This window comes from Equus przewalskii, chromosome 17, assembly GCF_037783145.1.
Source record: "Equus przewalskii isolate Varuska chromosome 17, EquPr2, whole genome shotgun sequence".
Classification (NCBI taxonomy): domain Eukaryota; kingdom Metazoa; phylum Chordata; class Mammalia; order Perissodactyla; family Equidae; genus Equus; species Equus przewalskii.
Window position 1 is genome coordinate 14,608,582 of NC_091847.1, and position 27,344 is coordinate 14,635,925.

Consider the following 27,344-nt stretch of genomic DNA (forward strand, 5'->3'; position numbering starts at 1 on the left):
AGGGGCCCTGTGATGCCTGTTCTGCTAGAGTGTTTTACACTGTGAAATGAGCTGGTGGAGTGTGGGGTGGAGGTTGGTGGGACAGAACTCTTCCAGAAGGATTGTGCCCCTCACTCCCCAAAGCTTTTCCCTTGTCTCTCCTCCCTCCACTGCCTCCTTTCTCCCCTCACCAGTGAGTTAGACTCACGGGGGTGACAGTTGAGAGAGGGGGGACCGTTATCTGTCTGCGTGGCCTTTTTCCTCAGACTTCCTGGCCCCAAGCCCTGGGCTTTTTCTTTCAAGGCCTGTCACCTTTCTCCAGCCTAGAAGGCTAACTTCTCCCTCCCCTTGACACTCCCATATCCTCTCTAGAAAAAGAGCAAGAGGAGGTTGCCAAGAGGCTCGACATTCTTCTGGAGAAGATTTAAGGGCTGAGGCCCACTCCCCAATATATTTGGACTGGCAAACGCAAAGGGGCTTGGCTCCCACCCTCCCAGCTTCCTCTCCCCCACCTTCCCCAGCCCCAAATCTTGGTTTTCACTCCCCTATGCCACCTTTCCCTGCGCTTCACCTCACGAGAATTTTATCATGAAGCAAACTGATATTTTTTAACCTCAGGGAACGGATCACGCTGCCCTCCTTGCTCCATGGAAAACAACATTCCACCTGCCGGATCACGCATGGGGCCCTGAACCCAGATCCCTCCCGCAGCTGTCTATTCTTTTCCTGGTGCCCCAAGGGCACTTATATCTATTATGTATAAATAAATAAATTATATACGGATGGGTGTGTGTGCACGAGTAGTGTGTGAGCGCTTCTGCAACCTCGGCCAAGGTCGCATTGGCCCTCAAATCACGCAGTTGAATTGACACACTGCTTCTGGAAACTTTGAGTTAGCCTGTCTCAGGCTGTCTTTTCTCTGGCTGTCTTTATCTGACTGTCTCTAGCTGTCTCTTTTCTGATTGTCTCGGCCCTCTGGTTGTTTCTGGCAGCCTCTTTCCGAGTGTCCCTCTCCCTCTGTCTTTTCTCTGCCTGTTTTTATCTGACCATTTCCATCTGTCTCCTTTATGACTGTCCCTGATCCTCCAGCTGTCTTCTAACTCTGGGTTCACTGGGGACATGAGATTTTATTTTTGTGAGTAAGCCTGAGGCTTACATCTGCATCTTTGAGAATTCTGGATGCTGGGGTGAGACTGTGAGCAGGCCCTGCCCCTGCCGACCACAGGGATTTAGTTATTTATTGAATCCCCAGCCCTCCACCCAATGCTGTATTTACAATTCTCTTTCTGTATTTTGCACCTGACCCCCAAAGGATTGGGGCTGGCTGGCACCAGGTCAGCACCCTCGGTTCTGCACTCTCGCCAATAAAAAGCTCTTAAAAATTAAAACAAAAACAAAACCGAAAACTAGATGGCATGATATCTAAAATCTCCTCTCTGAAGTCTACGTGATGTTGTGTTTATTTCAATACCAGCCCTATCGTACAACCTCCTGTTCTCTTTGAAATATACCTGTCTCAAGCTTGTTCCAACTGCATATTATTTATTGTCACCATCACCATCATCATTGTATCTATCACCTTTTGGAATACAACTGTGTTACTACCACACTGTTCAAGAATCTGTTGTTAGTGGAGATAAAATGTCCTTGACCATCAGTGACGCTTATCAGTTAGTATCAGCCAAATGTTAATGAGAATTGAATCCTGTAAAGGCCTGCCAGCACAACTAACCTGTGGAAACATGCCACAGGTGCAGGTCTAGCTAAGGGTTTTAGAACGTGTACGGATGTTTATGAACCTATCAGAATGCATTGCTGTTCCATTAGCAGTGATCTCTGCTTTTTAACTGCAACTACTTTTATCTACATGGCTCCTAGCAATCTGTTCTCAAATGAGATCTCCTATGACCTCAAAATGAGAAAACTAAAATACTTTGGAGTTTGTTTCAGAGACCTAAGAAACTGGAACATCTTCCTGCTCCATAACTAGGGCTTAGGAAAAGTTTTTGAAATATAATGAATGAGTAACTACAAAGAAAGACTTGGAAAGAAATGAATTCCCAGGGAAGACTGTGATTGACAGAGGATTCTACATAACAGAATTCATCAATGAGAATATTTTGATTTATTATTAATCTAAGACAAAATGAAAATTATATCCTTCACTTTCATAATTATTTTCAAAGGTCTCAGGAAAGAGCAGGTGGCTCAGTCTAATTTATGTGAAAATAAATGCCATTTTAATTACATGAGATTCATTAAATTGCTAAGTTTAGAATATAAACAGAATGAGTTACTATTTAAGTTCAAATTAAGATTAATCTATGAAAGTATTTATTCACTCTTTACTTTGAAAAAGAGAGGGAGAGGAAAAACACAGATGGGGGAGTGGGCAGGAAGTGAGAAGAAAAAAAAAGGAAAGAAGAAGAAGAAAAGGAAAGACTGAAGTGACCAGAACTCAGATTCTGTTTAGACTTGAGATTGAATTCATTTAGGATTCCTATATTGAGTAAACATGGTGGAGTCGCTTTCTACTTGTTTCAGAGCACTTTACCACATACTGTGACAAGAAAAAAGGCAGAGCATGTTGTCTGAACATTAACTGGCGTGTGTGGAGGAGGAGATGCGGGGAGGGAGGAACTGGCACCAAGAATTTGTCCCTAGGGAATATTTGGCAATATCTGGCATCATTTTTGGTTGACACAACTAGGAGATGCTTCCAGCATCTAGTGGTTAGAGGCCAGGAATGCTGCTAAACAGACCACGATTCACAAGATAAGCCCCCACAACCAAGAATTATCTGTCTCAAATCTCAACAGTGCCCAAGTTGAGGAACTGACCTAGATCACGTGGAGGCCTCGCTAAAAACACAGATTGCGAAGTGTCATCCCCATACTTTTGACTCAATAGGTCTTAGAGGGGGCCCTAGAAGTTGTACTTCTAAGAAATTTCTTGGTATTCCTAATGCTACTTGTTTGGGAACCACATTTTGAGAACCATCATCTTGACTTAAGTCATTTTGATATAACCATTCATAAAACCCTACACTTCTCCACATATAGTATGTATCATATTTAGAATCACAAATGTAATGTCCATCTTCCCTTCTAGATTCTAAGCTCAATTAGATCAAGGGCAGTCTGTTCAGTACATCACTGCTTATTCTCATAACAGGAACTCAAATTTTCAGTGAATAAAAAAATATTTTATTTAAAGGTTTAAAATACTGCCATAAAGTTTCAAAGTCTAAGGTTTGAAGACCATTTCCTTTATAGAACAATGACAAAATGCTTCTCGATCATAGATTTTTAACATTAAGAGATAAAAATCTGGGAGAGGAGGATTTACCACCACTTGTATGTCTTCTACTTTGAAGGGTGAAACCATCAACAAAACTCTGCTCAAACTGTTTTAAGCTTTGATGAATTCACATTAAAATATTTAGACAAGTCATTGATACTAACGAAAATCAGGTGAATATCTCATGATTAGACTTAGGCTAACCAAATCAAAGAAAGGATTTGTTAGAACATAATGCTAAATCTTTAAAAAGGTTCTTTATTAGTATGAATGTAAAATAAAAAAGACAAACTGAAAAAGGATGAATAAGTAAAATAGTACACAATACATACCAATAGCCTGGATCCTAGTTAAACCCTCCCTTCTTGTCCAGAAAGTGCTATCCTTAGTTTTCTAATCCTGGATTCTCAGATGAAACTAAAGCCACATGGGGTACAGAACTGCTAAAGGCAACCATTCTTTGACAGATGATGGACCAAACAGTGGACCAAAATGCTCAATTCTTTCCCCTTACATTTCTCTCAATTATGAAACCCCCTCAAGAAAAAAAAAAAGTCTGTGGTGTTAGTTTTTAGTATAGTTGCAAGGTGGAATTACTCTAAGTACATTCAGAAAGTCAGACTGCATTCAGTAAATTTTCCTCTGGATTTGTGTCCATTTTGAAACCTGATATCTCTCAGTAATCATCAAAGGCATTAAATAAATGGCATCTTGATCTATTGACTTCTCTTTTGTAATCTACTCACATGTGAGTAACCAAAATAATCTTCCTAGAACACCACTTTGATCTTAAGCAATGTTCCATTGAACACTGAATGTTATCAGGAAAAAAAAAAAAAAAAACACTTCTGACTCCAGAAATTCAAGAATTATGCTAAGAAACACTCCCACAATAACATCTAGAAATACTGGATGAAATACACATGCACACACTCACACAAAGATATAGTACAACTGTGCTTGGAAGATTGAAAGAAAAATAGAAATCTAGAGCAGTAGGCAGCAAAGCTGAATGGGAAGGACCATGGTAAGAAGGGGCAGGAGCCTGGGACTTAGTTATGAGAAAGGAATTGGATTTTGATGTCCATACAAGGCAGAGCTGAGACAACTGCACTGATCTAAGACTTCATGGGCATGCAATCCTAGCGAAGAAAAGATCTTCACTTCTCAATGCAAGAAATTAAGAAGCAACTTGTCTTTACCTGGTTTTGAGAAGAATTTTTTAAAAAAGAATGTGTCCCATGATAATTCAAATTGCTAGGTCTGTGTTCCTGTGTAAATTTGTAGTCTAAATTTATACTAACAGTGTGTGATTTCAGAAACTCAAAACCAAGAAATAGTCACATTTTAAGTGCTCAATAGCCACATGTGGCTAGTGGCTACTATATTGAACTTTACAGGTCTAGAATATGAGACAGGTAAGTGATATTGTGAACATAACCATAGGACATCCTAGAAAATCATACTAATCATCTGTCATAAATATGAACAGGTGGAAGTAGAAAAGCTTCCTAGAAGAGAGAATAATTCACCTGACTCCAAACTGCAAATAGACATATATTGGTCACGTACAAAAGCCCTTCCCAACTTTCAACCCTCATGACTCCACATAGAATCTTTATCTACTGTCCAGTCCCACCCACATCATGTAGCTAAATCCAGGTCATATACACCCCAGCACACTGAAGCGTCCCGCTGGAAGTGTCCATTCCTGTCTCTGGATTTGTACAGCACTATAATTCAACTACATCTTTAGCTCTTAGCACTACATTTATTTATTTTCCATTTTTTTTCTTGTGACTAACTTCATCATTTTATTTTATTGGGTTTAGTTTTATTATTTACATCAAAATCTTGCTGGTGTTAAAATAAGAAGTTGAACTGTGAAATAATAAAATATGCATAACACTAAATTAGAAAGAAGAAAAATACAGATAAAAGAGAAATAGCTAAAGAAAAGGAAGAATTGGAATAAAATAGATAAATGAAACTCTGTGTAGCTCTTACATTTGAATATGCCATTGAACTTTCTGAAAACCAATGTAAGAGAAAAACAGTGTCAGTCCCGTAATCCTGATTATCTTAATGAAATAAACATATTTGTTCTTTAGAGAAGAAAAATTTTCTTGTCACTAAAATTCATTTTTCATATAACTTATGGAGACATTATACACACACACACACATTACTTATCTTTCTAAGTGACAAATTGCTCCAGGGCACGTGGTTTATTTCATGGAAATAGTATCAAGAAAAATAATGATGTCAAAAGAACTAGTTGATTCATGAAATGAAGAGTTAGAATAAGCAGCACCTGAAGTATTTCTATTTGAATGAGTGCAATTACTACTGTAAAAATTAAAACCAGCAACTCCGTAATTTGATAGTGGGAACTCAACATAAACTAGAATTGAGAGGCAGCATAAAATTTCTAATATTGTCTAAAATGTTTATCAAGCTTTATATCATTTCTTTTTTTATAATATTTGGTCTATAGATTTCGTATCTTTAAATGTAATTTATTCCACATCTTCAATAACAGCTCCATTTTACTCTCAACTTAGAACAGCTATCATAAATACACGCATTGTAGTTTATATTTTACTTAAGGTTAATAAATAAAATCATTCCACACAACTGTATGAAAAACTAGATAATATTTTAATAAGAATTTCATTTGTTTCTAATAACTGCCACCGAGGAGAAAGACAAAAGTATCTAGATTCAGGGAAATTGAATTACATTCTTTAAACTCCAAATAAAACTGAATTTATTCCTCTGTAGTGAAGTTTCTGAAATTCTGTTTTGTTATCTGTGTTTGTGGAGTATATTTTTCAAGCTAAAAATATTTTCACTATTTTTTATTGTGATAAAATATATATTATAAATTTTCCCATTTTAACCATTTTTCGTGGTCAGTTCAGCAGCATGGAACACCTTCATATTGTTGGCAACTATCACCACTATCCATCTCCAGAAGTTTTTTACCATCTCAAACTGAACCTCTGCACCCATTAAACAATACTGCCTGTTACGGCCTACTCCCAGGACCTGGTAACTACTCTTCCACTTTCTGTCCTATGAACTTGACTGCTTTAGATATCGTGTATAAACGGAATCATATAATATTTGTCTTTCTGTGTCTGACTTAAAGTTAGCAATAATATTTTCTAAATTCATCCATGTTGTACCATGTATCAGAATTGCACTCCTGCTTAAAGCTGAACAATATCCCATTGCATGTGTATATCATGTTTTGTTTACCCGTTCATCCATAAATGGACATTTGAGTTGTTTCTACATTTTGGCTACTGTGAGTAATGCTGCTATGAACATCAGACATTGGTGTAAAAATATCTCGAGTCCATGCTTTCAATTCTTTGGGGTATATACCTAGAAGTGTGATTTCTGTATCGTATGGTAATTCTGTGTTTAATGTTTTGAGGAACTATCATACTGGCTTTCACAGAAGTCAGACCATTTTACATTCCCATCAGCAATGCACAGTTTCCAGTTTCTCCACATCCTTGCCAACACTTGTTATTTTACCTTTTTATTTTTGTTTTTTGATAATTACCATCTTAATGAGTATGAAGTCATACTTAACTGTGGTTTTGATTTGCATTTCTTTATTAGTATTATTTAGCATCTTTTCATGTGCTTATTCTCACTAGTTTTTGTGTATGTGAGGACGACTAGTCAATCTTCCTCTTTTTGCTTGTGGAACATCATCGTGGAGCCAACATCTGTGCCAGTCTTCCTCTATTTTATGTGGGACGCCACCACAGCATGGCTTGATGAGCAGTGCTAGGTCCGCAACCAGGATCCTAATCTGCGAACCCTGGGCCACTGAAGCTGAGTGTGCAAACTTAACCACTAAGCCACCAGGCTGGCTTCCAAAAATATATATATATATATATTTTTTTTTTTTACCGTATTTATTGTTTAATTTGAATGTCCATCCACATTAATGTCTATTTTTCCTCTTCATTTCATTTGAACCCCTAGTCATATAAAGGGACTTATTATTATTTTTAATGTATACTATAAAACAAAGAAGACTTTTAATCCTGAGTTAAATGAATGTCAGCTGTTTGGCACCATGAGGTGCATAAAAGCCATTTAATAAAATGAAATGCATGTTATAAAAGATGTTAAATTGTATTTGAATGAAAATTTAGACATAACAAAAGTGCTGTTATCATTTTTGTTCATGTTTTTTTAGTGACAGCTCTTAAAATACCACCGAGACTCATTTATCACCTTCAAAATTCACACCTATTTCCTGCTGAATGAACTTAAACATATTAGTCATATTCTTAATATATTTCACATGCCATAGTGTAAGCTGATATTTACTACATGATTAAGGTGTAGTGACGCTGGATTATCACTCTTTAAGTTGCCTTCTGTTTTCCTATCCAGTATCATTTTCCACTTTTAAAAGCACCACAGAGACATTTATCTGGGGAATTGTTGTAGTCATAAATAACTGAAATAATACTAAAGCTGTGTTTACGAATCCACACACTAGGGAACGAAACTCTGCTTTGCTCTCTTAGACTCAACCTAGATCATCAATTAATATAGTTCACTCACACAATGAATGGCACTGAGGAAGTTCCTCTTCTAATCACTTTCAATGTACTAGGATCCACAGACTCCCCTTTTGAATCTGTGTCATGATTTGAAATCTCCAGGGAAGGCCTGAGGTCTACTCCAGCTACTTGGGCCAATAAATATTGCATCGCACGTAAGGAGCGGCTCCAGAAAAAAGTGTCTGGTACCAGATGAGGGTGAGTGGAACACTGGGTCAACAGCTTCAATCTGCTCTATAAAGCGTAGAAATTGACAAAATATATTTCTTCTTTAAAGCTGGAAACCTATCTAGGTGGTTCGATCGAAGGGCGGTTTGCATTTGTAAAGGAGCAGAGTCCAGTTTGCTGCTTGATTTACACACTGGAGAAGAATAATTCACAGAGTCTCCCTGGCGGTATTAAGGGGCATCTTACCACCATTTTGGGTCAATTCAAACATCATCTTTTCCATGGAAATTGCTCACCAGATGAAATCACATAGGGGGCTGGCTTAGATGACATTTGAAGTCTCTCATGATTCTAAAAAGTCTGCATTTTGATATAATTCTCAATAAATTATATTCTGATTTAATTTCATGCATTTTTATTCAGCAATGAGACTCCTTGCTTCCTTTAGAGAAATATTGTACCTTGTATTTTACGAAATTGCTGTATCTTACAAATGATTAAACACATTTCGATTTGGCTATTGATAGAGTGGTTATTAATTATTATTTTGGTAGAAAAATTAATTGAACTAAATACAGTTCAGGTTGAAAGCATTTCATATAAATCCAAATCCTTACTTTCAGACATAGTTTTGCACGAAAACTGAATGAAGTTTCAGAACTAGAAGAAGAAAAGTTCAAATTAGACAAGTAGCTTTCCATGTTTGTAAAACTCTCCAAGTCTTTCTTTTTCTCATTTGCATTTTTTATTACTGTCTTCTTTTAGTGCCCATCCTGTCCTCTGCTGTATCCAAACATCAATACCAAGCCAAGGTTCCAAATGGGCCTCAGTAAATGGTGTTTAAAGTGATAGATAGAGTACATCCAATATTTGAGCACTGATGAGTAAGCCCAAGCCTCCGTCAATTACCGGAAATCAGGTGTTGCCTAACTGAGACCTACAACTTAGCACTTAGCTCAATGTTTTAATCTTTATGTCACACAAACATGCTGATATAGGACTTATGTAAGTTATACTTAATACCATTCTAGAAAAGCAAATTAAAATAATCAATTTACAATTTATTTGCCTCAAGATCAAAAACCTTTAATCACATCAAACCTCTGAGCTCTTACAGCTAAATCTGGGAACAGGAATTTAAACCAAATACTATCAATTTTATCCACTGCATTTAATTTACAGGTTATACTGAACACAGAGGTAGGCACATAGAATATGTTCAACATGTCACTGTAGAGTGATCACTTTTTAAATGAGATTCTAGATTTTTATCACCATTCCACACTCACTATATTCATTTTATTTTGCATTGCAATAGCCTTTTTATTGATATCTCTGAAAAAGTTATCTTTTTTCCCTGATCTTTCCATTACCTGAGTTGTTTCAGAAAACAAAACACGATATTGCACTTCCAATAACATCTGTCCGAAAGCTTTTACCTAAAGAAAAATGAAATTCATCTGCTGGATAAAAGGAACCGCAGAATCTCATCCCCTTTCATATTTCATCTATTATTTCCTGCAACTCTGCCCACCAACTTTCCCTTTCCTCAAGCCACAAGGATTTGATACCTTTCTCATTTTTCTCCATCTGTCTAGAATGTCCTTGTCCCATAAAAACTCAAAGTTTGGGATCAGTGCTAACACACACAGTCTGGCACTTGTGCCATTTACTGGTCCAAAAGATTTCCTTTACTTTCTCTGCAAGCTCAGTCACTTCATATAAACAATGTACAGGCAATCCTCACTTTATACAGTATGTGGGACTGCAAAAATGTTCATGAAAGCTTCAACTGTGCAAGGTGATATTAATCAATGGGAAAAATTATGATTGTTCTGTGGCTTTGAAGAATTTTTTCAAAACATTAAAAAATCTTTTATTGGTGGTTATAAATGTATAGGAAAATGAAAAAGGTAGTAAAACTAATATTGATTTAGTGTGATATAAATTAAAACATTAAAAAGATTGAGATCTAAAGTGTATTTTTGTTTTGTATGAGAAACATTGAATATTTTGAACAATGCTTGTCTATTTTTCTCATTGCATAACTTTATGATACAAAGTATCTTTTCTATGTCTTACTAGATTGTCACACTCCTTTCTATGCTTGGATCTGTTTCCACTACTTTATGTTTTGTGCTTTAAATGTCATGCAATATCTCTGAGAGTTCATTTAATATTAAGTTTTGTAGGCTGTGTCACCTTCTGGGACGTGCTCATCTGTTTGTCAAAACCACTTTCCCCATTTGTGTCAATAAGTTCCCCTCACTAAGTTCCTCTGTGTTCCTATCTACAGACTTTTGAATGGCAGCAATGTCAACATTCGCACCTCAGGTACATCTTCTGTAAGTCGGTCTACATTCCATTCAAATTTCACTTCCGGCATTATCACTTTTCATTTGTTTGATACACTTTTATTGTTCTTGGCTTGTTCTCTCTTTTGATTATTCATTTCTGTAAAATGTCACATGGATTTATCAATTTGAGACAAGAAGGCAACACAAGTATGTGGTTTGTAGTCTGTCTGTACTGAATAAGAGATATACAGTGACCAATCACAGACAGACTTTGAAGAAGTGACATGATTGGTCATTGATCATGATGCTTGTCTTTTATTTACATAGTGATTTGTGGACTGGAGAGCTAGCAATAAAGTGCATATGTTATGCAAATTACACAGAGCTAATATACTATGGCAACTGACACTTGATCCTTAGTGTTGGCGGACTGATGCTATTTAGCTTAACCATGATCACTGAATTCATGCATATGAGAAATGTGCAAAGAGGACTAATTAACTGGGTGTGTGTGTCTATGCATTCCAACATTTTTTGTGTTTTGTCCCAGCATGATCACTTAGCCAGTCTTACTGCTGGAGTACAACTGCAGGGATTTTTCTGCTTCTAGCCTCACACTTCTTTAGCTATTCCAAAACATCATCAACAAGGGTGCTTTCCTCTTCTTAACTCCATCTAATAACACGTCATAAAACAGGTGCCTCACCCTAGGAGCTAAAATTGCACTTTTCTTTCCACCAAATTAAAGATATAAACAGCAAAAAAATAACCAGAATTATTTCCTTAAAATCAGCTAGATTCAAAATACTTTCCTTATTACCTGTAGTTAGAGATAATGTAATACATAACCTCAATTTTCAAGAAATTTCCAATATCTCATAGAAGAAATAATCCATAAATATGAAATAATTGAACCAATATGTAATTGAACTATATTAGATATAAGAGGCCAGTGGTCAACTAGAATATATATAGTATACTACATATATTTTCTATCAACCCAGTTGACTATCAAAAGCACTTGGAGAGCTTTATAAAGTAAAGACATTCTTAGAAACAAACTTAGACCTATCAAAATTTAATCTCCATGAAAGTAGTCTAAAACTTTGTATGATTGAATATCCTTGGAAACCACTGAGATAGACTGTATACAAAGTTTGACAATTAGTGAGGATAGAAATAGTAAGACAACTTCCTAACTACTGTTTTAGTAAAGAATTAGAACAATAGGAAAAATTGAGAGAAGGGTCAAAGAATAGCAGAGCATTCCAAGTATGTAGAAGAAACGGGGAGAGGGGATTAAGAATAGTAAAGCCTATTGATAACAATGAGCATGGATATTTAGAGAAATTAAAGAACAAAAAATGGATAATTGATATGAGGATGCTTTGGAAGCCAGCCCTGGTGATCAAGTGGTTAAGATTCTGCACTCTCGCTGGTGCAGCCAGGGTTTATGTCCAGGTCAGGGAACCACAACCCCCATCTGTGGATTGTCATACTATGGCAGCTGCGTGTTGTGATGCTGAAAGCTACGTCACTGATATTTCAAATACCAGTAGGGTCACCCATGGTGGAGAGGTTTCAACAGAGCTTCCAGAATAAGACAGACTAGGAAGAAGGCCCTGGCTACCCACTTCTGAAAAACCCGGTGTGAAAACCCTAAAAATAGCAGTGGAGCATTGTCTGATAGCACCTGAAGGTGGGGGATGATGCAAAAAGACCAGACAGGGCTCCATTCTGCTGCACACTGGGTCACTAGGAGTTGGAATCAACTTGACAGCACTAACAACAATAACACTTTGGAAAGATAAAAGAACCATACTTCCACGAAAATAGGAGTGATAGTAGAAGATGGTCTTGGGCAGGGGGTTAATAGTGGGGGAAAAAAAGGGGAAATAAGACTGGATCAAAACATATTTTCTCTTGTTATTGATGCTAAGCATGACCCTATTCTCAGTGCCAAAATCAACCTGCTATACACGTGTCGTTTGTAAAACTGTCCTTAGGTTTCCTAACCCATTTGTAAGTTTCAAAATTAATCAGAACTCCTAAGGCTTTCACAGAGCAAATTACTTTCCCTGCCTCTTTAACCTCACATCCCTTTTCCATAGGGCCTACGTAAATGCTGCAGTGGCAAAACACTCCAGCTGAAGACAGCACACAAATATCTCTTCCTTTCTAAGCCCATGAAGCATGTGATTCTCGACTGCTGTCTATGATACTAAAATTACAGTCATGAATCCATCCTCAGAAGGGTCAATTTATTTCCTTCAGAAGAGAGTTTCACTCCAGTTTATTCACACGAATGTGTCCCATTGGGTTTTTAAGACCATAGAATAGACTGCTGGGCTCAGACAAGGTGATTATGACACAGTTTCTGATAGTTTATTCTAATGGCAGAAATCTCAGTAGTATAGCAGATAGAGGCTACTACCCTTACTCAAGGAAACTTGATAAGCTCCAACAATTGGATAGCTCCTGTTCATCTTTCATGATATAGAAAGTCTGCCATATTCATTCACACATCAAAATTGTATGAAATTGCTATAATCTACTAGGTTCCAGAGATACAGAATAAAACCTGGAAGGATTTTTGGCCTATTAAGAGAATATATACATACACTTAAGACTCTACTTAAGAATTGTCATCTATTACATGCCAGGTGCACACTAGAGATAGCAGAGTCGAGGTTCAAGGAGGAGTGGTAGCTCTATAAGGCTGGGGATAGAGGGAAGGTGCAGGAGGATGAAAGGTTAAAAAAGGACTAATCAAGATAAGGATGGTGAGCAGAGTCATGAAAAATGAATTAGCACCTATCAAGTAGATAAAGAGAAGGAGGCCATTACAGGGAGAGATAGCCATGTGAATAAAGGCTTGGCCTTGCCTTTTCAAATAGAGGCAACTACTCTTATCCATCTCTGCACACCCCTTGGACATTATTTCATCTCTATTTTGGCATACTCTTCCGTTCAAAGATATCTTAGATATTCATTTCAAACATGCAACATTTGTACACATCTCGAGAAAGGAATGAGAAACCTTCACAATGTATTACTTCTGCCCAAATACATTAATAACAACAACAGTAAAACAATAATGAGATAATAATACTAAACACTAACCAAATGCTTCATATTTGCCAACCACTTTGCTAAACATGCATAGACACACACACACACACACACAGTATTTCGTCAGATTGTATCAACCCTTTTAGAAGGTATTATTTTTAGTTTGACAATATTGAGGAACCTACTAAAGTTCTGAGAGGTTAAGCAACATGCCAACACATAGCTAATCACATACATGGCAGGAATTCAAACTTAGGTCCATCTACCTTCAGAGTCTGAGCTCTTAAACACTTTGCCACACGGCCATAGAAATAGACAGAATTGAAATCCAATCAATGTTCTTAGCTCTGAAGAGGACAGCGTCTCAAATATTTCACATTATACTTGCAGAGTGTGTTTCCTCATTTTAAATCATCTCCAAAGAGCTTTCATCTGCTAAAAATATCATTTCATGCAGCCTATGCTTTTTTTACAATAAGGTAAAAAGAAAATACTTTATACTTTTGAAGTTGATAGCAAATCTACCCAGGCACTTGGAAAAGAATTTTAACATGCAGTTATAATCTCTAATCCCAAGAAAACTCTCGAAAACTTTCTGTATATATTTCCAAATTGTGCCTGATCATAACAATGGTATAGGTAAACCCACATCAGAAAAAGCATTGGCAGACTCCACTTTTCTAGAGCCGAGAGTCCAACAGTAGCAGTATCAGTCCTGTCTCGGTGAATAGTTTCTCTAGTACTTATCAAAGACCTTTGCTTCAATATAGGCCAGAGCTTCAAAGTAAAAATTGCCTTCTGATATTCCTACCTTCTCCAAGACAAACACACTTATAACATACCAATTCAAACATTTCCTCCCCTGTGAAGTGTGTCTTGAGCCCTCTTATTGAGAAGAGCTTATCCATCTTCTGTTTGCTCCACTCTATATTGTATATGGCTCTATTATTGTGTCTGTCACTCCATCTCACCTGAACCCGCTGCTTCTCAAGGACAAGGAACCAATTTGATTCATCCTGGAATTTACTGGGACATTATTCAGTGTGTGGCAAGTAGGAGGCGTTCAACCAGCTTTGTTTAGTGAGGAAAGACACGATCTACTTGGCCTTGAAATAAGCCACTGTTTCAGAAGCTTTAGTAATAAACATTGAAGTAATTATTCAGATTCCAAGTTAGAAATGAATAACATTATCCAAACGTAAAATTTCCCAGGAATTTTCATACCATAGCTTTTTATTTGCCCTTGTCCATTTTATGGTTTTGTTGCTGTTGCCACTGTTACCTAATGTTTAAATTATACCATCACCCATATATATGTATATGGCCATTAATATTTTTCAGATTCTCTTAATATTTATTATCCCATTCTATTTCTGAGACAAATTGAGAAAAAGCTATGACCAGATTATTAAAAAAGAAAGAGAGCCACAGTATATAGATGTAATTTATCTAAAGATACATGGAAAGTGACTGTTAGAGCCAGGCTGGAACCCAAGTCTCCAGAAACTTATGAAACCTTGTAAGCAAGAAATCTGAATTTGGATATGAGCAGGGTAGTCATGATATCTGAATGACACATGAAGGATGAATCTTTATTAAAGTTAAGTGAGAAGCTCACTTAGACAACTTCCTATTTGAAAATACTGGTCCTTTTGTCTAAGGGGAATAAAGAAATAAATGGAGTTAATAAAGGAAATAAGAGCAAAATACTAGGTGTATTCATTTTGTGAGGCTCTCCAGGAACCTCTAGTGTGAAGGACAGCCATATGTTAGCCTGATATTTTATTTTTAAAGTTAAATCAACAGAATATGAAACATTTAGTAAATGTCAACCTTAACTAGAAAAAAAATGTGTTACAAAGAGAAAAACAGATCTTGCTAATGGTATTAATGACATAATGGAAATAGAAAATTTAGTTCTTTTACTTATAGATGTGTCTTTGCTTTTACACACATATATATACATATATATTTCCACATACACACACAAATAGCCAAATAAGTCCTGCCCAAATATAGAAAATCATTAAAATTACAGGAATCAATGAAAATCTCTTTATTGGTTTTTAGTTGGCTATAATCATACAGAAAGGCTAAATGACAATCCATAATATCAATTGTATTCATACATTTATATTACTGTGACATGAAAAAGGAGAATGCACTTCTTTCGTAGTCGATGAAAGATTTATAAAAAATTATTACACTAGGACATAATGAATATTTTAATTCATAATAAGAAGAAATACATAGACTGAATTCTTTAATTGTGACTGTTACCCACATAATGAGGTGGAATCTCAACCATAGGGACAAACATGGCCTCCAACCCTTAGTGATTGAGAAAGAAAATAGAGAGATCCTTTCCTTATGAGAACAAAAAAGGATTCTGCTTCTGCTGTGTCTGATTTAGATGACAAGCCCCTTTTGGACTGATCACAATGCCCAGAAGAATAGAGTATACTGTCAACCTAGACCATAACCAGTTGCAGGATTTCTCAACCTTGACACTATCAACACTTCAGACTGAATAATTATTTGTTGTGGGAGGGTAGTACTGTGGATATTAAGATGCTTAGCAACATTTATGGCCTCTACCAACTAGAAGCCAGTAGCACCCCCATCTCTGTGACAATCAAAAATGTGTCCAGACATTGTTCAATGTCCACTGGGAGGCAAAATTGTCCCTCTTTGATAAGCATTGACTTAAAAGATACACACACACTCCCTTGTATATGCCTTCTAAATGAAGACCCCTCAAAACTAATTTAAATGAATTCAGGTACTCAAAATTAGACTTTAACCAACGAGTCAATCATTTTGTCTATCCATCAATAATTACTTATAGTATAACAGAAAGGAATGGTCCCTCTACATTATCAAGTCTAATCCCCTAATGCCACAGATGAGAAGCTAAGACCCAAATTAGTTGAATGGCTTGAGTAAAGTCCCTTATGTAGCTAGTCAGTAGCAAAACCAGCAGACCAACTCTTTCTGTTTACATATATCTTTCCCGTTTGAAATCAAGTCTTTAATTTCAAGCATTATTTCCTAGAGGAAATTACCTCTGCTTTCATTAAGATGTTAGTGAAGTCTACAACAGCTTAAATAGAAGACCAGTCAACTGTTGAGCCCTGTCATGAAACTGAGCATTCCGGCTAACATAGTTAAGTATATTTGTCCGTAGACTTATGTTTGCTGAGGAAGGACAACTGATAAGTAACAATGAATCCCAGGGTAGAAAACCATGTACATATGTTGACTGTATTGTCTGAAATCCATTTTTTGGGTAATTGTTTTGTTTGCTTTTCTATTTGGGGTATGGGTAATTCATACAGCTTTGATTATTAAGCTTACTGGCATGGTTTTTCTCAGAATAAAGTATATGGATTTCCTGCTTAGCTTTGAAAATAGTTTATTTGCCTTATTAGCAATAATTCTGCCATTATTCTAATCAAATTCCAAATCTGAGTTTATAGACATCCTGCAGTAATGAAAGTTCATAATACTAGTGCTCAAAATAGAAAATAGAGTTCTCATGAATATTTACGCAGATACAAGTGCCTGCCTGTCCTATTTTTGAATTCAGATCTCTAAGGAGTGAAGAGATAATGTTGGGCCTAGAATAGAGGGTCGATAGACAGAGCATGTGCATTTTAGGCAAGTTGGATCACAGACACAGGTAAAGTAAGCTGGTTAGAAAGCCAAAGTTTTAGAGGCCAGTAGTAAATATGATTAGAACAATGGAGGGGTCAAGGCTGTGGAGCAGTAAGGAATTTGCTGTGATTTTTCTCCATTGTATTTTGATCCCTAGTCCAAAAGCCACTTTCTTTTGTCCATTCCCTCTCAGAAACCACTGGCTTCAGGCAGAATGGTTTGGATAGCACCATCTCTACAAACTTCAGTATCAAAGCTTCATCATTGCATTCCATGTGTAACTCATACCTAATCTAGATTCTGGCCTACTAATCTATAGAACTTTTTACTGGGACTCCTGATTCCACGATGTGGTGATCCTATGTTTGGATCATTGACCCCAATGTAGCCATTGATCTTCTATCCCTTGGTCCATTCATGTCTATTCCCGGGTGATAGTATTAGCCTACATCTTCACGACCTAGTGAGATTCACAGACTTGTCCTCTAGACTCCAGAAAGCCTCTGATGCCTAGCTTGATCCCTTAGAACTCTGGTCAGGACAGGCCATCTAATATTTATCACAGCATTCCTGGATTCCTTTCTTTTGCAAGATGTTAGTTCATGAAAAATCACAGGACATTGGCATGAATAATAGCCCTGAATCTCTACTTGGATGTCATCTGACTTCCATTCTCTTAAAAAGCTAGTATCATATCTGTTTAACCAACCTAATACAATGTGTCTGGAAGAGTTTGCATGTAGATTGGATCTTAGCAAATGGGGAGGGAAATTTATGCCGCCTTACCCCAGTATGTTTCATTTAAGTTTTCAGAGTAACTGTCCTCTTAAGAAAAAAGAAGGAAAACGTGTTTCCATTTAAGTTCTACTTGTCAAATACTATGAATGCAGGAGACGAGTGAGCAGTAAAACACAGAGCAATTTGCTCATCTACCATTCTATGGATCTTGGCAGTGTGCTGTCTTTATTAAAGTCATATATGAAAAGAACACCATTCTTGAAAAAACACTGCCCAAGGCTTTTCGGTTAGAAAATTCAATAGAAAGCAAAAACCTGAGATTACCAATTTAACTGTTTCTTCATACACGTTGTAAAAAGAGTGCTATTTTATAATTTTTTTCTCTAAAATGTAGTAAATTTTTGTTTGTTTGTTGTTTTTGTATTACTTGGTCTACCCTATTTCCAGTAAATAGCTGAATTCTGCAAACACTTGAAAACTGATTGACAAAGACCTTTAAAATGTACCCAGATAAAGATGAGTCACAATGTTACTGTTATCCATTTTTTTCAATGTTAAGTAATCTCATTTCCCTATGCTACATTAATAAATAAAAATAGTATACTCGTGTTTTTTGCGTGTGTGTTACATAATGCTTCACATTAGTTTCATATCTGTCAATTACTAAGCAAGGAAAAAAGATAATCTGACCATAGATCTGGAAACATTTTGGAGATGTTAGAATTTTCTAGCCCAGAAATTTTTCCAGTAGTCAAGCCCTGATCTTGTAATAGTTCAGTTAAAGCCAAATAGCAAACATCGCTTCGTGAGGAATTAATTTCAGCAATGGGCAGATCTGCACATTAGAAAATCTGTTCTTCAGTCAAACTCAAATGTATCACCCTCTAAGCTCCAACTGCAAGTCCTAGTTTACTCATTCATTTAACTCATTTTCCATGTAGTTGTATCTTTTTAAGTATTTGAAAATGGATATTACACAGTCCTTTTGTCCCCCCTCTTTCTTTGAGACCTCCCCAACAAAATGCTGGCTTCAACTCTTTGTCATAGATGGTGACTTTATCCTTCCAGCCACACTCCCCTGAAAGTGGTCCAGGTTGTTTGTGTACGTGTTAAAAAATTGAAAACAAGAACTGAACACAGTACTACAGGCGTGGCCTTTTCAACAAAGCAGAGAATGATAATCATAAGAGTTGTTCAAGATTCTATATGACTGTTAATAAAAACCTGTCCCATTATCTACCTTACACCATTAATGCTCTCAGCCTGTTTGTTTTTCTGAGGGGAAGGACATATTTCTATATGTATTATGACAAAGCAGACCAAGTGAAGGTTCCAGATGAGATCTGATGCTGGGCAAGTGGGCATATGGGTCAGTCTCTTAGTTAATGCTTATTCTAACCCTAATTTTAATGCAAAATATGCATGAGATTTTTAAAGTCCTGGAGACACTATGGATATTGTGTCTGGGAAGTGTCATTTGGCTTTTATTAATTTGCACATAAAATAAATCTCTGCTGAGCTCTTCTTAGATGCCAGACAGCATGGAACCACATTTTTGGACATTATGTTATGCATTTTTAAGCCTTATTACTACTCTATTTTATGATCACTTCCTGCCTAATCAATTCTTTATCCCAAACATCTTATTTATGCCTAGCTTGTTGAATTTTATGTATGCTTGTAAACTTCGATTTGTTGTTCAGATAAGGTGAGGAGCATATTAAAAATACAATTCAGTTCAAACATCATAGTCTCCCCTAAATAAGAAAAGCTTTTGGATGTATATTACATTTTTTAAATGTAATGTATTTTTAAAGTAATATGAGGAGTTTGGAGGGGTAAGCAAAAAATGAAATTTCCTCCCTAGTCGCTACAATTTTATTCATAAAAATAACGACAAAGTTTAGCATGTATCATTTCAGTTTCTTTTTTATGCATCTTTCCTTCTGTACATTCATCAACCCTTCCTACCTGCCCCTTTATTTCTCCCTCCTACCTACCTATCAGTTAATCAGTCATCTATCTTTTTAAAAGAAAAACAAAAGAAAATTGAATTACTTTTCATCTTGTTCTACACATGTACTTCATTTTTTTAGGCTGAATGATACTCAATTATAAGAAGCTACGTAATTTTTTTAGCCACTTTCTTGTCTGCAGAACTTTATTGTTGTTTCAATTTATCGTTGTTATAAATAATGGTGTGAGAAATATTTTGAAAGTTCCTAAAAGTGGCATTGCTTGTTAAAAGCTTGTATGTCAAAATTATGTTAGAAACTGAAATATTAGATCTTCCACTCCCCTCAAAAAAAAACCTATAAAAATTATACTTTCACAAAGAGTACACAACAGTGTCTTTTAACGTACACACTCCACAACTATGAGTATTCTTAATCTATGTACTCTATATTTCTGAATCAGTCTTAAACAGCTCCCTCTTTTGACAATTTTTATCACCCCAACTCCTCCTACAATTCACTGTATGCATGAGAAGATTCAGGCCCCTACCGTGCCTATTGCTCACTCTGGTCAGGTCTCGCAGAAAGAGATGTGGCCTGCAGCAAGCCATCGGTTAAAAAATAATTTCCCCCTCCTTATCCATAATCCCTTTCCAACACTTCAGGAAGAACAAAACCAGTGCCGAGGTAAGACAGACAATCTTTATTTTAGTTTAGTTTTTGGTAAAAGTATTTTAGGAGGCAAGAGTACCTAATCTTGAAGGAATTATGTAGTTTCCATAGAAGGAAGAAAGATTTTATTTAATGATAGTCACCATGCTAGGTATTTACTATCTTCAGAATTTGAATTCAATTTCAAAAGAACTTTTAATACCTACAGCAGTTTCTGGAAAGGTCCCACATTATTCATCTAACAACTTTTCTCTTATGTCACTTGCTATCTCATTTTAATTTTTGAAACTCAATACTCCTCTCTCGAAAGCGGTTGATTAGAGCATGGAGTAACTCCTGCAGGGCCAGCACCTCCTATCCAACTCCAGTTTCTCCTGGAAACCTTCTTCCATCTGGGCCCTGTGCTCTCCTTAGAACTTTGTCACAGAATTGCTCCCCCACAAAGCATTTGTGCATTTCAAAGGGCACCATCTTCATCCTCCAGTCATTCCCCGGCTATAACACTTCTCTTTTCCAGTCAGCTGAATATGAGTGTATTTCGCTTTTCAGGCATGTTGGGAAGGGTAGAGGGACCCTAGTGCAAACTCAACACAATCCTCTCCTACAGACAGTTGATAATAGCCTATCAGTCTGAACCTCAACTCACTTAAATTGACCTTAGCAATAAGTAATACAGTTTTTGTCTTACTGACTGACGCCAACGAAGCCAAGACCCAGGTCTGAATTATTATATGAAATAACTACCTCTCTTTTGTCATTAAAATACATTTTTTTGAATCTCCAACTTATATACATTTTTTTCTTTAACTAATTTTAACTATAATTTGTATTTATTTATTTATATTTAAAAAACACATCCTACTAGAAAAAAAGACATAAAATTGAGGCAAACGAGAAGAAACAAAGTGACTAGAAAGTAAGAACTTGATGAAACAGACTTCTAGGAGACATGTCAATAGTTTCTTCCTTTTTTAAACTTTATTTAGGAATAAGTGATAAATATAAATGTGCGTATTTAACGCGTACACCATGATGATTTGATATACATATACATTGCAGAATGATTACCAGGAACAATATAATTAGCACATCCTCACATAGTTAACCTCATATAGTTAACTTTTTTGTGTATGAGGTGAGAATGCTTAAGTTCTACTCTCGGGAACTTCAAATATACAATAATGTAATATTAACTATAGTCACTATGCTATGCATTAGATCCTCAGAACTTATTTATTTAATCACTGAAAATTTATACACCTTGATCTCCTTCACCCCATTCTCCCCTCCCCCTAGCCTCTGGCAACCACCATTCTATTCCCTATTTCTAAAGGATTGGTGCTTTTTTATAGATATCACATATAAATGATGTCATACAGTATTTGTCTTTCTCTCTCTTGCTTCTTATTTCATTTAGAATAATGCCCTCTACGTTGATGCATGTTGTCACAAATGGCAGATTTTTCTTTTTTTAAGGCTTAATAATATTCCAATGTGTGTATATGTGAAAAAATATATACATATCTTTTATTTATCCATTTGTCCACTGAAGGACATTTAGGTTGCTTCCATGTCTTGACTATTGTGACTAATGCTGCATTTAACATGGAGGTGCAGATATTTCTTAAAGAGACTGATTTCAGTTCCTTCTGATATATAACCAGGAGTGGAATTCCTAGATCATAGGGTAGTTTAATTTTTTAATATTTTTTGGAAATGGCCATACTATTTTGCATAATGGCTGTACCAATTTGCATTCCCACTAACAGTGTATACGGGTCCCCTTTCCTGCACATCCTTACTAACATTTGTTATCTCTTGTCTCTTTGATAATAGCCATCTTAACAGTTGTGAGGTGATATCTCATAGTGGTTTTGATTTGCATTTCCCTGATGACTAATGATGTTGAGCATCATTCCATGTATCTATTGGCCATTTATATATTTTCTTTGGTAAAATGTCTATTCAGATCCTTTGTCCATTTTTAAATTGGATTATTTACTTTCTTAATATTGAGTTATATGAATTCTTTATATATTTTGGATATTAGCCCTTATCAGATATAAGGTTTGCAAATACTTTGTCATATTCTGTAGGTCGCCTTTTCAATTTATTGATTTTTTCTTTTGCTATGCAGAAGCTCTTTACTTTGATGTAGTCCCACTAGTTTTTTTAAGCATTTGTTGCCTGTGCTTTTGGTTTCTTATCCAAGAAATCACTGCCAAGATCAATGTCAAAGATCTTTTTCCTTGTTTTCTTTTAGGAGTTTCATGGTTTCAGGCCTTACATTTATGTATTTGATCCATTTCGAGTTAATTTTGGTAAGAAGTGTAAGAATGTCCAGTTTCATTCTTTTGCATGAGGAAATCCACTTTTCCAAACACCGTTTATTAAAGAGACTGTCCTTTCCCCACTCTGTGTTCCTTTTGTGCTTGACAAAAATCAGTTTTATACATACTATGTATGTATGGGCTCATGACTAAGCTCTCTGTTCTGTTCCATTGATCTCTGGTCTGTTCTTATGCCAATACCATACTGTTTTGATTATTACAGATTTGAAATACAGTTTGAAATCAGGAAGCATGGATTCCTCTAGGTTTGTTCTTCTTTTGCAAAACTGCTTTGGCTATTTGGGTTCTTTTTTGTTTCCATACAAATTTTAAAACAAGTTTTGCTATTTCCATTTGATTTTGATAGAGATTATACTGAATCTGTACAACACTTTCGGTAGTATGGACATTTTAATAATATTAATTCTTCCAACCCAAAAATATCTTTTCATTTATTTCTGTCTTTTGCAATCTCTTTTATCAGTGTCTTGTAGTTTTCAGTCTATAGGTTTTTTTACCTCCTTGGTTAAATTTTTCTTAAGTATTTTATTTTTAATGATATTGTCACTGGGATTGCTTTCCTAATTTCTCTTTCTGATAGCTCATTTTTAGTGTATAGAAATGCAACATATTTCAACGTGTTGATGTTGTATTCTGCAACTTTACTGAATTCATTTATTAGTTCTAATAGGTTTTTTGTGCAGTCGTCAGGGTTTTCTATATGTAAGATCATGTCATCTGCAAACAGAGATAATTTTAGTTCTTCTTTGAGATTTGGATGCCTTTTGTTTCTTTTTCTTGTGTGATTGCTCCAGTTGAATTACTGGATTACTGGATTACTAATTACTCTGTTGAATAGAAATGGCATAAGTCAGCATCCTTGTCTTTTTCCAGATTTTAGAGGAAAGGTTTTTAACTTCTCATCATTGAATGTGATGTTAGTTGTGGGCTTATCATATATGGTCTGTGTTATGTTGAGGAACATTCTTTTTATACCCAATTTCTTGAAAGTTTTTATCATGAAAGGATGTTGAATTTTGTCAAGTGCTTTTTCTGCATCTATTGGAATGATCTTATGATTTTTATCCTTCATTCTGTTAACGTGATGTATCACATTTATTGATTTTTGTATGTTGAATGATCCTTGCATCCTATGGATGAATCTCACTTGAGCATACTGTATGATCTTTTTAATGTGTTATGAAATGGTTTGCTAATGTTTTGTTGAGAATTTTTGCATCTATGTTCATCAGGGACACAGCTATGTAACTTTTGTTTCTTGTAGTGTCTCTATCTGGCTTCAGCATTAGAGTAATGCTGGCCTCATAAAATGAGTTTGAAAGCATTGTTTTCCTTTTTGAAAGAATTTGAGAAGAATTGGTATTAATTCTTCTTCAAATGTTTGGTAGAATTCACCTGTGAAGCCATCTGGTCCTGGGTTTTATTTATCAGGAGGTTTTTGATTACTGATTCAGTCTTTTTGCTCATTATTGGTCTGTTCAGATTTGCTATTACTTCATGACTTGGTTTTGGTAAGTTGTATGCTTCTAGGAATTTATCCATTTCTTCTAAGTTATTTAAATTTTTGGCACATTATTGTTCATAGTAGTCTGTTATGATCCTTTATATTTCTGTGGTATTGGTTGTAAGGTCTCCTCTTTCATTTATAATTTTATTATTTTGCCGTATCTCTTATTCTTAATCAAGCTAACATTTATCAGTTTTGTTCATCTTTTCAAAGAACCATCCTGGAGAATGTTCCATGTGCATTTCAGAATATATTTTGCTGCTGTTGGATGGAATGTTTTGTATATAGGCATACCTTCGAGGTATTGTGGGTTTGGTTCCCGACTATCACAATAAAGTGAATATTGCAATAAAGTGATTCATACAAATTTTTTGGTTTCCTAGTGCATATAAAAGTTATGTTTACACTATACTGTAGTCTATTAAGTGTGCAATAGCATTACTTCCCAAAAAAATGTACATAGCTTAATTAAAAAATACTTTCTTGCCAAAAAGTGCTAACCACCATTTGAGCTTCAGCGGTTCGTAATCTTTTTGCTGGTGGAGTGTCCTATAAAAAAAGCAATATCCACAAAGCACAATACAATGAGGTATGTCGATATGTCTGGTACATTTGGTCTAAAGTACAGTTCAATCCATTATTTCCGTATTTATTTTCTGTCCAGATGATCTATCTACTGTTGAAAGTCGGGTATTAAAGCTCCCTGCTATGATTGCATTGCTATCTCTTTTTGCCTTCAGATCTGTTAAAAATTGCTTAATATATTTAGATATTCCAGTATTGGGTACATATATATTTATAATTGTTCTATCCTCTTGATGAATTGACCCCTTTATCATTATATAATGACCTTCTTTGTCTCTTGTTACAGCATTTGATTTAAAGTCTATTTTCTCTGCTATAAGTATAGCTGCCCCTGTCATCTTTTGGTTTCCATTTGTATGGAACATCTTTTTCAATCCCTTCATTTTCAGCCTAAGAATATCTTTAAAGCTTAAATGAATCTCTTGTAGGCAACATATAGTTGGGTCTTGATCCAGCCACTCTGTCTTTCAATTGGAGAATTGAAGTCATTTGTAATTAGAGTAATTATTAATAGGGAATAATTCACTATTACTCTTTTGTTAGTTGCTTTCCAATCGTTTTACAGTTCCTTTGTCCTTTCTTCCTCTCTGGTTGTCTTTCATTGTGAGTCGATGCTTTTCTGTAGTGGTACAGTTTGACTCCTTTCTCTTGGCCATTTGTGTTTCTATTATAGATTTTAGTTTTATGTTTACCATGAAGCTGTCATAATTTCACCTTACAATTATGACAGTATAATTTAAGGTTATAATAACTTCACTTGCATAAAAAAGTTCTACATATTTATTTTCCTTCCACCTAATTTATGTTGTTGGTGTCCCAATTTGCATCTTTTTATATTGTGTATCCATTAACAAAATATTGTAACTATAGCTATTTTTACATTTTTGTCTTTTAATCTACCTGATAGAGTTCAAAGTGGTCTAAACACCACCATTGTAGTATGGGAGTATTTTGAATTTGAGTACATATTCATTTTTGCCAGTGAACTTTAAACTTTCATATGTTCTCATATTACTAGTAATTGTCCTTTCATTTCAGCTTGAAGTACTCCTTTCAGAATTTCTTGTAAGGTAGGTCTGGTGGTGATAAATTCCCACAGCTTTTGTTTGTCTGGGAAAGTCTTTAATTTGCCCTCATTTCTGAAAGATAACTTAGCTGGGTAAAGTATTCTGGTTGACATTTTTTTTTCTGAGTACTTTGAACATATCATTCTATTCTCTCCTGGCCTACAAGGTTTCTGCTGAAAAATCTGCTCATAGTCTTATCAGGATTCCCTTGTGTGTGATGAGTCTTTTCTCTCTTGCTGCCTTCAAAATTCTCTCTTCGGTTGTTGAGAACTTGATTACAATGTGCCTTGGTGAAGTCCTCTTTGGGTTCAATCTGTTTGGGGATTTTTGAGCTTCATGTACCTGGTGACCATATCTCTCTTCAGATTAAGGAATTTTTCAGACATTATTTCTTCAAATAAGTTTTCTGTCCCTTTTTCTGTCTCTTCTCCTTCTGGGACTCCTGTAATGCAAATATTATTTTACTTGATTGTGTTTCATAATTAACATATGCTTTCTTCACTCTTTCCACCTAATTTCTTTTTTCTCTTCTGATTGGATATTATCAAGATATCTGCCTTCAAGTTTGCAGATTCTTTCTTCTGCCTGTTAGAACCTGTTGTTGAAACTCTCAATTGGATTCTTCATTTCAATCACTGTATTCAGCTCTAGAATTTATATTTGCTTCTTTTTTCATTGAGTTGTCCACTTGTATTTTATTGAATCTCACTAAGCTTTAAAATATCTATTTTGAATTATTTTTCAGGTAATTCACACATAACCATTTATTTGGGGTTTGTGACTGGAAAATATTGTGTCCTTTTGTGGCGTCATGATTCCTTGCACTTTCATGGCTCTGATGGTTTTGCATTGATGTCTGTACATTTGGAGCATGCATCTCTTCCAGCCTTTTCAGACTGGCTTCAGTGTGAAAAGATTTTCACTTGAAGGTGGCTGGGAGGGTATCAGCTAGGTGGGGCTTAGTGTCATTGGTTCCGGGGAGCACACAGCAGCATAGTCTCCATACAACTTCATCAGCTGAGGTCAACATCAGCACAGACTGCAGTGGTCTTCTATAGCAAAAACTAGGAGGATCCTGCAGATTGCAGTGGTGGCTAGGGCCACTGAATCCTCGGCCACAATGGCTGCTGGGATCTCCTTATCCTCTTGTTTTGCCCATGGGAATAAATTCTAGCCAAAGGGATTCCTCTTGGTAGCTGGTCTGGCATGATGGCACTCAGAAGGTAGCAGAGCTAGGGTCCTGGGATTAGTCACACATCGAAATACCACATTGCTTTGGCCATGGGGAGTAAGTGCACTTGCTGCGGCAGTGGCACTAGTTTCTAATGCGGAGGAGTGTGCACCTGTGGAACCAGAGTCTGGGTTTCTGGGGTTCACTGCAGTGACTCAGGTGGTGTG

The 27,344-nt window shown here is 36.0% G+C and overlaps 1 protein-coding gene across 4 annotated transcripts in view; it reads right to left on the minus strand.

Annotated features, from left to right (window-relative positions):
* The window catches only part of DPP10 (dipeptidyl peptidase like 10), a 1,232,656-nt gene that overhangs the window by 343,135 nt on the left and 862,177 nt on the right, over nucleotides 1-27,344 (minus strand). The window lies entirely within an intron of this gene.